The sequence below is a fragment of the Lygodium microphyllum genome, chromosome 3, assembly GCF_053477565.2.
Source record: "Lygodium microphyllum isolate KBCC chromosome 3, Lygodium_microphyllum_v1.1.10, whole genome shotgun sequence".
NCBI classification, from domain to species: domain Eukaryota; kingdom Viridiplantae; phylum Streptophyta; class Polypodiopsida; order Schizaeales; family Lygodiaceae; genus Lygodium; species Lygodium microphyllum.
The window spans coordinates 190,611,218-190,621,939 of NC_141137.1; the positions used below are offsets into that span (position 1 = coordinate 190,611,218).

General features: G+C 42.4%; 2 pseudogenes; both read right to left on the reverse strand.

Moving 5' to 3' along the window:
- Nucleotides 1-1,059: 1,059 nt before the first annotated feature.
- LOC148039345 (uncharacterized) lies at nt 1,060-2,381 on the reverse strand (annotated as a pseudogene).
- Nucleotides 2,382-2,471: 90 nt separating this feature from the next.
- On the reverse strand, nt 2,472-3,401 carry LOC148039346 (uncharacterized; annotated as a pseudogene).
- Between the last annotated feature and the right edge of the window lie 7,321 nt (nt 3,402-10,722).

Below are 10,722 nucleotides of genomic sequence, written 5' to 3' on the forward strand. Positions count from 1 at the left end.
AAGAAGGACTGAGGATTGCTTCACATATACTATCTTGAGGATTTGGGAGCACTTGAGACCAACACTCATTTAGCTACCTCCCTCATGCATTAAGAAGTGACTTCATTAGCCCTTGGTTTGGAACCCACGATTTCAGACTAAGCAAGCATACATGGTGGATTCCAAATCGCACGTCTCTTGGGGAGCTTTCGCCAACGGTCCAAGGTGTAGTGTTAGTGATTGGCTACAATTCCCAGGACTTTCTAAGGAGCAATAGCAAGATTGCTTCATAGGGATAAGGGGGTGACCCAGATGCTTAGTGATGTTGAGTCAGCTTTACCACTAGGATGGTTGGAGTAGACAGCTTTTCCCAGACAGAGGTTTTGATTACTACCAAGGAGTGCACCTAGGATGTGACTCTTTTCTTTGAGATTGGGGAATTAAGACCATAGTTGTTAGGTACGAAAAGTACGGTACGATAAAATATGGTACTAAATGGTACTTTAAATTTTCTTACAGTACAATACGGTAATCATACAATTTTTGAAAAAATTACTTCAAACCTTTAATTAATTCATGACAAGAAGCTTAGAAAGTTAAAAGAGACAAAATGGCATGATCATATCATCACAACAAAGAACAAAAGTACAAGAGGCATAGGCTAAATGAAAAAGTGTATGCGCAACATGCGCTAGGCACAACAAAAAGAGATGAATCATTAAGTACAAAAAGTAGTGCCAAGTGGTGAGCACTAAGTAGGAAGGCCTCAAGATGCTAATATGGGCTATCACTATCATCATCACTAGCACTCCCATGGCTAGAGCACTCATCAAGAGAGTCTTCTAAAGAAGACTCGTTGGTTGAGGCCAAATCATGCTCCTACTCAACCTCACTTAGGAGGTTACCATCATCATCAAACTCGAGCTCTCTAAGAGGGGGGGTATCATGCACAATGGAATGTGAGGTGCTAGGACGCTAACATCTCATGAACGCACGTGGCAAAGATATAGGGTCTGCGGTGCTCGTAGTCGATGTCGAGGTAGGGCGAATAGTCACTGCACTACGACCTACTCAAACACCTCATGGCCCTCGTGAATGAGTAGAGCGGACATGGGCCTCCATAAGCTGCCTATCGAGATCTGCAAAAATCGACTCCTCATCCACAAGTCGATGAACACTACGGAGAGTCTTCCCAGACAACTTGAAGTCATCCACATTCACCTAGAAATTACAAGTTACAACTATATGAGACTATCATCTATCATTCTATGTTTTATATTTACAATTTATGAATCATGATCTATCATTTAAATTTTAATTTTTACCTGTCTAGCAATATCCATGTTATGCATAGCTCGCACCATGCATAAGTTAGCACGGCAATATACTAGCCGCTCTAACTGCGCGGTGCTTAAGCAATTGTGAATCTTTGTGTGAATGAGAGAATAGGTGCTCCAATTTCTCTCACATGCACCTGAAGAGCAATCCTACGCTAGGACTCTCAAGGCTAAGCGCTAGAGAGTGCCAAGCATGTACCCAAAGGTCTCCCACCAGAAAAGGGGTTTCACAAGTGACTCCCTCCTCCAACAAGTGAAAGATGCAAATGCAGCCCCTCCTCTCTCATCATCATAGCTAATGAGCTGCTGCAAGAGGGTGGTGTGCTCCTCTATGGGCAAAGCAATGGGCAAGTATGCGTCACGGTCCACAAGAAGCTTCATATCGGTGGCGATGGCCGGCGATTTGTAGGCTAGATGAACCAATGTTGCAAACCCATGGATGGGTTTGTGCATCCATCTCCATCTCCTCTCTGCAATGCTAAGAATTTGGGCTCGCTGAGTGTCGTCGATGGTAGTGCAAGCCTGCAACTCAATGATGGCCGCCCTATAGAAGTGTACAAGAAGACCCAATGTGGATCCCTCCATGTCTATCATGCGTAACATCCTATAAAAGGGAGTCATTGCAATGACAATGGATCGCGCGGAATGCCAAAACTCCTTCTGTGGGCGAAAGTGTTTCATAGCTTTAGCAACTTCGGTGTCTTTCTCGTCTCACTCATTCCATAGAGTAGAGACCACCGTTTGACAAAGGGCCGACCTCACATCAAATAGACGCTCCAAGAGGAGCCACATGTATGCGAAGCCTCTGGACAACTGCTTCTTCAAATCAAGGGTGCTATGCTCTCGAAACATGGCAAGCGTCTTCACCTTTGTGGTGAAGAAAGTGCCAATGGATGTAGCTTGCTTTGTCACCTTTTTCACCCACTTGAGCTTGCCCACATCCTCCATGAGCAAGTCCAAGCAATGTGAGGCACATGGTGTCCACACAATGGTGGGAAACTCAGCCTCGAGTAGGCAACCCATGCGGCTACAATTGGATGCATTGTGGGTAACAACTTGCACCACATTTTCTTTCCCCGCCTACATGCACATTGACAAGTGCACAAATGATTAGAATTTATAAATGATAATCTACATGATGGCACATAGCATGATTCATGAATGATGAGCATGTGATAATTTATAAATTTTAACTTTTACCTCAATGATTGCTTACCGAATGTGGCAGTAGATGAAGCTACCCATGGTCTTCCTACCCTTCTTCCCAGTCTCTACGGCTCGCAAGAAGTAGGTGCCAAGACGGCAAGAGACAAGCATGTTAATGATGCCTCTTTTCTTCCTATCACTCCATCCATCGGAGAGGATGGGGCATCCATACTTCTTCCATACGGCACAAGTAGTGTCAAGAGCCCTATCAATCCTCTCCTTCTCATCTATTTTTTTTGTGTGCATGTCATTGTAGGCAACACCGGTCCATCCATCACATGGACCCACATTGGCAATGGCTCTCACCATTTTCTTCCATTGATCATTTTTTAAGACATTGAATGAGAGATTGCACTCAATGATGGTGCGTGCAATTTCTACGTCGGCAAGGCGTTGCCTCTCTTTGAAAAAAAAAACTAACCCACCAACACTACCCGTGGCTTGGGCTAGGGTGGCTTGCCTCTTTGGTAGCCCATGTGCCTCGGTTCTTGGTCTCTTGGAAGAGTTAGAGCCTGAGTTGGAAGCACATACGAAAGCGCCGATGGAAGCAGAAGATCCCTCTACAATGATGTCCTCATGTATTGATGGTGGCGGAGCTCTAGTGGGGGCACTTCTCATGTTTCTAAGGATGTCATTGGAAACGCTTTGAGGAACTTGCTTGCATGGTGCAACTTGTCCCCCGATCTTTGCAAGGTGTTGAAGAAGCCTTGTTGCACCACTTGTGTATTGCTTGGAGCAATACTTGCATCTCCATCGATAGGACTTGGATTTGCCCTCATCCCTCTCCACATCTACACAATGCAAGTTGAAGGCTTCATGCTTTTCCCGCATGGTGAACTTTGAAGAATGAAGATTCAAGAAGAGGCTTGAGAGAGAGAGAGAGAGAGAGAGAGAGAGAGAGAGAGAGAGAGAGAGAGAGAGAGAGAGAGAGAGAGAGAGAGAGAGAGAGAGAGAGAGAGAGAGAGAGAGAGAGAGAGAGAGAGAGAGAGAGAGAGAGAGAGAGAGAGAGAGAGAGAGAGAGAGAGAGAGAGAGAGAGAGAGAGAGTCCCACAAATTACAATACTAAGTATATGTGTTATAATTCATGTGGCATGTGCTAAAGCCATATGGCATAAGCAATGACTCATGAGCATTGAGTAATGTATTTTGTTATGTATAATATAAATTATGTAGACTTGCTTGAGAGGGGGAAAAGAGGTCCCTTGCTTGAGAAAAGACGAGAGAGGCTAGAGCACTTGCATCATGCAATGATACATCCTAGCACATACATGAGAGGGGGGAGAGAGCACTTGCTAAGTTCCTTGTTGAGAGAGGGAGAGAGAGGCTAGAGCACTTGCTTGAGGGGGAGAGAGAGCACTTGTTTGAGGGAAGAGGGGGGATGGGGGGGGGGGGGGGGCACTTGCTTGAGAGAGGGAGAGAGAGGCTAGTGCACTTGCATGAGAGGGAGAGAGAGAGGGAGAGAGAGAGAGCACTTGCTTGAGAGAGGGAGAGAGAGAGGCTAGATCACTTGCTTGAGGGGGAGAGAGAGCACTTGCTTGAGAGGGGGAGGGGGAGCACTTGCTTCACTAGGGATGAGCAAAAAATGAGAGGGGGCAGGCTTCTTTATATAGGTTTTTTGGCTCATGGTTGTGGCCTTGAGGCTTGATGATGGACCATGGACCCCAATTTAGAGAGGCTACAAGCATGGAGTTGTATCATGTATGGTCCATTGACCATGTCACACTAGTGACTATACTAGAGATAATAATTGTCTATAGTATACAATATATACACACTAAGCCTTAAGGCTATGTAGTATGGGCCAATGGCCTTGAGAGTTGGCTCACAACAGCCACAAACGGACACATATCACAGCCCAAACGGCTCTTTGGCCACGCACATGCAAAACTGGACTTTGGGGGGGGGGGGGGGTTTCGTTGTTTTCAACCGTTGGGCTGTACAAAAACCGTATGAGTCGTACCGTACGGTACCGTATGAATTGAATCATACGGGTACGAGTGCAGCTATGATTAAGAAGATTGTATAGAGTGGATGAAGAGTCTAGGATCATTTCCACTTGCATCCTCCAACGGATTAGAATGGTGGACACTAGAGATCGTGTATGGCATATAGACCTTGATCCAAAGGAGATGTGGACATATCGAGATCAGTTCAAGCATGGGAGGCACAACCTTCGGCCCGACTTCAATGGGATCCTAGGGAGTGGTAGTGGTGCGATCCTTTTTCTTCCTGAGGAAGCCCAACTATTCCATTCTTTTGGTATACAACATGTTTGAGGTGACATATTCTTCAATCTCACCAACCAACCATTCCCGCATTAACAAAGCGTTGGCATAGACATGGACTCTCCTCAGAGTTCCTCTCTTCCCTTTAGAGACGCCCTTGGAGGAGTCAACAACCTCGGTGGACCATCTTGTTTTAGTGGCTTGTAGCCCATAGAGGTATTGCAATGGGTTTGTGGCTAAGTTTTGGTAGACAACCTCCAAATTGCATGGGCTATGGCTTCCACATTGAGTCAAAAAGGCATTGCTTATGGGACTACCTACTAGCCCAATAGATATGGTTGTAGATCTTGAGAGTTATGACCTAGACAAAGGGAGCACAATCGATTACTTAGGGAGCAATTACATGGGATACCCTTTCTGGTTTGGCCCTGGGATATGAGGCCGCAACTAATAGTATTATCCTCCATACCCAGCATGGGCGCTTATCCACCACACAAAGCATAGACCTCTCATCTTGAAGTAGGGAGAGTGACTCTTCCTAAGAGCTTATTAGCAACTTTGCCTTGTGGTTTCTTTGACGAGCGAGATACATACATTTTTGAGCAACTCATACACATCCTTCAAGGATAGTTGGACAGATTACAAGGTGATTTAGATGAGATGATTCATTGTCAAGTGGCCTTTCTCTAGCTTTGGAAGAAAGGCCCCTTTTTTACCTCCCAAGGAGATACAATGCGATGGAGCTATAGGCCGCCTGCATGCCCCCCCCCCCCCCCCCCAAAAAAAACTCCTTCCCCCCTCAACGAGTCATATAATTTATCTTTTATAAGGTGGGTGTATAGAGTGGATACTCTTCCCCATGTTTCATATACTTGATCCTGAAGTGGGAGTGTAGCCCCTTTGGGCAATTTCTTATTAACTAATGACAAGATCTTTTTGTGGGGAAAAAAAAAAGATTCCTTCTAATACTCAAAAGGAGAGGCACAATTTGATACTCTACTAACAACACAAGGTCAAGATGGAAACCTAAGTACCATACATGCATGCCTAAAGCAACCCACCCTAGTTGGCCCACCATCTCCTTTAGACCACAAGAAGTTCCAAATCAATGGTTGAATCTAACTAATACAAGAGCTCAACAACATCTAACAAGAAGTAATGTACCACATAGTTGGCAACAAAACCTAGTTAGCCATCACAACTCTGCCTACTAGTGAGAGTTGAGCGTAGCTCCAAAACAAAAGCTTCCTTCTAACACTCAAAAGGAGAGGTACAATATATTGCTTTGTTGACAACTCAAGACCAACTTGGCAAGCTAAGTACCACACAAGTGTGCCCGGAGCAACCCACCAAAACAAAGAATTAAATAACCATAGAGGTGATGTTCCACCCCTACTCAAAAACCACAAGATTTGTGTTCATTGATCTTGGAGCATCACAAAGTTGCTTAAGAGCAAGTTGAAAATGGGTAAGGTTGGCCTCGTGGCCTAACAAATACATCACAGCATCATATGCAAACTCAACATCAAGAAGTTTCTCCTCTCTCACATGAAGTCTTGTCTCCTATGCTACTAGAAAACTACTCATAGCCTCATCAAAAAAAGAAGAAAGAGAGTGGGTGCGAGTAGGCAACCCTATCTCACTAAGCACAAATGGAGAACCACTATCCTCTACCACCAACCAACAAGCAAGACCTAACTGTGAGTTGTCCTACAAAGAGCTACCACTCCTTGAATCCAAGTTGCAAGGAAGCCCATCCTAAGCATAGTGGCTTCAAGAAAGGTCTGATCAACTTAATTGTAAGCTTTCTTGAAATCTAAGAACAACACTACAAAGGGTGTCTATTAAAGCTATGACGAAGACTACCTTAGAAAAGTTGAATACATTGTCAAGGATACTACGCTCCTTAACATATCCCATCTTTGGCATGATTCAAACTCTCAAGCATCACGTGCAATCTCAAATTCAAAGCCTTCACTAGAATTTTGTGAACTGAGTTTAAGATCATGATTGGCCTTAAATGTCGAATCCCCTCAAGGTTTCCACCCTCCTTGAGAATAAGAAAGATCAAGCCCTCTCGCAAGCTCTCCAACAAAATCCTGTAATCGATGATCTCATGAAAGGCTAGCTTGATCCCTTCTTTCAAGAAATCCCAATAATGCAAGAAAAAGAAAGGGAGCAATCCATCCTTGCCAAGGCAATTATCGCGTGACAAAGCAAAAAGCACATCAAAAAGCTTTGCATCAAAAAATGATGCTAGCAATTGAATACACATTGACTTTGTCACTATCCATTGTACACAATCCAACACACACTATCAACTCTCAAAAGTTGTAACACTCATTTCCTGTGTTGATAGTAGTGAGCTATAGGACTAGATGGCAAGCTCTCACATCTCCTCTAGCTCACTCATATTGGAAGTATTCCAGCTATTCTAGCCATTGAACATCCTTTCACAAATGCCCAAGACTAGTAACCATGAAAAACTTTCCGATCACCCAATCACCACCTCAGTCCGACAAGTAGCCTATTTATGAAAAAGAAATCCATGACAACGCTCCTCTATTACTTGAAAATCCTGTAGGGTTTGGGTAAGTTGGGCACCAATCCACTCACTAGAAGGATACCCCTCAAGCTTGCTCTAAAGGGAGGCGAAACTCTTGTGCAAAGGCACCTCTGAACCTCTCTCATTTACACTAATTGCCTACTCACCTCATCCTGTAAGAAAATACGAACTTGCTAAAGATCCTTAGCTAGCACTTAAGGCTTAGAGCCATCTTGCCACACTAGCTATGTTACGAAACAGTGTTTGTACTCAACATATGTGTGTGTATGCACAACATAGCATTGTGTGTATGTTTGTGTGTGCGCACATGTGTGTGTTCTCCCTTTACATATGTGTAGATGTAAACCTTGCAAGTTTTGATAGAGGAAGCATGGTATCATGGCACAAAAGCATGTGTGCACACAAGTATCATGAAAATTGAGGATTTGGCCAAATTCTAAAAACTAGGCTTTTTGCAACAAACCCTAGTTTTCAAGTTCGGATTGAAGATTTGTTCATGTCATCACAAAGAGCTCATCAATCAAGAGCAATTTTGTCTCTTATGACATGGTGAAATTCAAAGCCATTCGAGAGATTTTTTAAATCTTGAGTTTTTGATAAAAAAGAAAGTTTGACCCATGGTTTTTAGTAAAAATCTCTTGTTGGCTAAAAACAAAGCAATTTTAAAAAAACGTGCTTTTAAGTTGTATAAAAGGGTGGCCTTCAACCTAGACTTCATCATCATTCATTGTAAGGACTCTATTCTTGAGGGAAGAGCTTGTGGGGAGTCTCTACTAAGTTTCCACACACTCTTACCGAGACAAAGAGAGAGCATCAAGGACTTGTGCTCTCTAGTCTAAGAAGCTAAGAGGTGGTGTGAGGAAGCTAAGGGAGGAGACTACACAAAGCTCTTGTGAGAGTATTGAAAATAAGCAAAGAAATACCTTTAGGAGCACCACATTTTGGGGCTAATCATCACTTGTGCAAGAGCTTTGCTCCCTTCTCAACCCTACTCTCTTGATATTTTTGTGTATTGGATTTTTCTCTTGCTACTAACTATGTGGTGAAGTGTGTAAAATTTTGGGTGAAAGCTATCTACTACCCTTTGGAGTTTGCAAAGGCCAATTTCATTGGTTCCATCCACAAGATACCATCAACTTTCTCAAGAAGGTGGGCTTGACATTCGTCTGCAAGAAGAGATGTCACACACATAGCATAGTTCAAGAGAATCATCACACCCAAAAATAAGGACTCATGACACAAGTCAAAGGTCGAGAGAAACCAACCATTTGCAAAGAACCGCAAGAGACAAAGGCACTTCTAAAGATCAAATGGAGATGGCAAAGTTAAAGAGCATTCAAACCATGATTGAAAAATGAGTGAAGAATACTAATTTGTATGCTACTTAAGCAAAGATTGAGAAGAAGAAAGAGAAACTTGAAGTTACAAAAATACTTACTCAAAAGTCACCTTCTCGCTACTATCCACCTCCCCCACCTACTATTCCTTCTCCCATGGGAAGTGGAACAATTTTTTTACCACATGATAGGTATCTCCCTAGAAGATGCCATACCTCCCTACCTAGCAAGTTATGGACCATATGGATGGCCATATCTAGGGTATCTAGGTGTTCCTACAAGGATATTACCAAGAGTACCTCCAACCATGGGAACAATCGGAGCTACTTCAAAACCATTGGTACATTTGAGTTCGAGAGGAAAGTCAACGTCATACAAAGGAGGAGGATCTTCAATGAAGTTGGATCCATTTGATGAAACTTCTAAGAGATTCAAAGATCTCACTTTCATTCAAAACTTTGATACAGCATATCGCAAAGGTAATTTTACAAAAGAATCCAAAATTTGGAAAGCTACTACAATGCTAAAAGATAATGCATTACAATGGTGGGCAACTCTTTCAAATCCTCCAAGTAAACCATGAATTGGGATCAATTTAAGAGAGCCTTTTCAACCACATGGTTAACTCCAAATTATGAAGTATGAATGGAGAAATGTCAATGCACAAGATTGTAAAAACATTGATGAATACACATAGAAACTTTGAAAGGTGCTTCTTCTAAACAATGCATTCAAGACAGTGTCACTTTCAAAGCAAGTGGAGGAATAAACTTGCCAATTACCACATACATCATTAAGAATAAAGTGGAGAACGTGACTCAACTTATTGAAATTGCTCAAAATGGCTATGCATTGAAGCCATCAAAGATGATAAGGTTTTAATCTTCTCCAAAAACAACAATAGAAGCTTCCAATGACTCAAAGCCAAGCCAAACTATTAAGGAGAATTCATGCAAAGGATTTCAAAAAGTTCCTAAATTTCACAAAGGAGGACATCCTTGAATGTCGCTAGAAGAACATAAGGACGCACAAGATAAGAATCTATATTATATTTACATGGAAGGACATATTGCAAAACATTGTTCACGACACAAGTCCACAACATCTAAAGAGGCGAAAGAGAATAAGAGTAATACAAAACAATTGAAAACATTTGTAGAATTTGTGCCCAATACGATTGGAGAGCGATGCATCCAAAAGCTTCCAAGTCGCGCAAAGCATGGGGCAAAGTACAAGATCAACAAGCATTGATACTCTTTGACTCTGAAGCACAAGGCAACTTCATTGCTCCAAAATTTGCAACACAATTAGGGATGAGATATGAGGAGATGAAAAGTATGCACCCAAATTTGCAATTGTTGTTTCGCCAATCATTGGCAAGCTAAGATTACATATCCAAGATTATGTGAAGGCAAAGGATTTCTACATCATGTCTTTAGATGGCTTTGATGTTTTACTAAAGATGTCTTGGCTTCATAAGTAAAAGCAATGTTAGATGCTTTCAATAGGAAGATCTCACTGAAACATAAAGGTAGACACATGGTATTGGATGTAAAATTAAACACGAATATGTGCCTACTAGATCAACTTTGGCCATTTCTAAAGTAATAAATAATCATAGTTCCACATATTTGGTTTTAGCCAAAGAGAAACGAAATACAATAGAGTCTAATTTAGACTCGTTAAAATTCTTAAGAAATTTCAAGGATTGTTTTCACAAACCTTTACAAAGAACACTTACCCCCTAAAAGACCAAAAGATCATATTATTGTTGGAGTTAGGGTTGCAACAATGCACAGAAAGCTTGAAGGAGTAGAAGCTCAAGAGCACACAACACAAAGTAGTACTACTTAGTGTGCAAGTACAAAGATAAGAGCCCTAGAATGAGAATGGGCGTATATACAATGCACGGCGGAAAAAACCTCCTAGTGAGGGAAAAAGTGCCCCAATGGTCCTAAGTGTGTTCACACATATCACAACCATGTCATATCAACAAATCCCCCCTGGGAGTGATGCGGTGAACAAGAGCTGGCACTCAATGTATAGGATAGTGCCAAACCCTATGAAGGTGA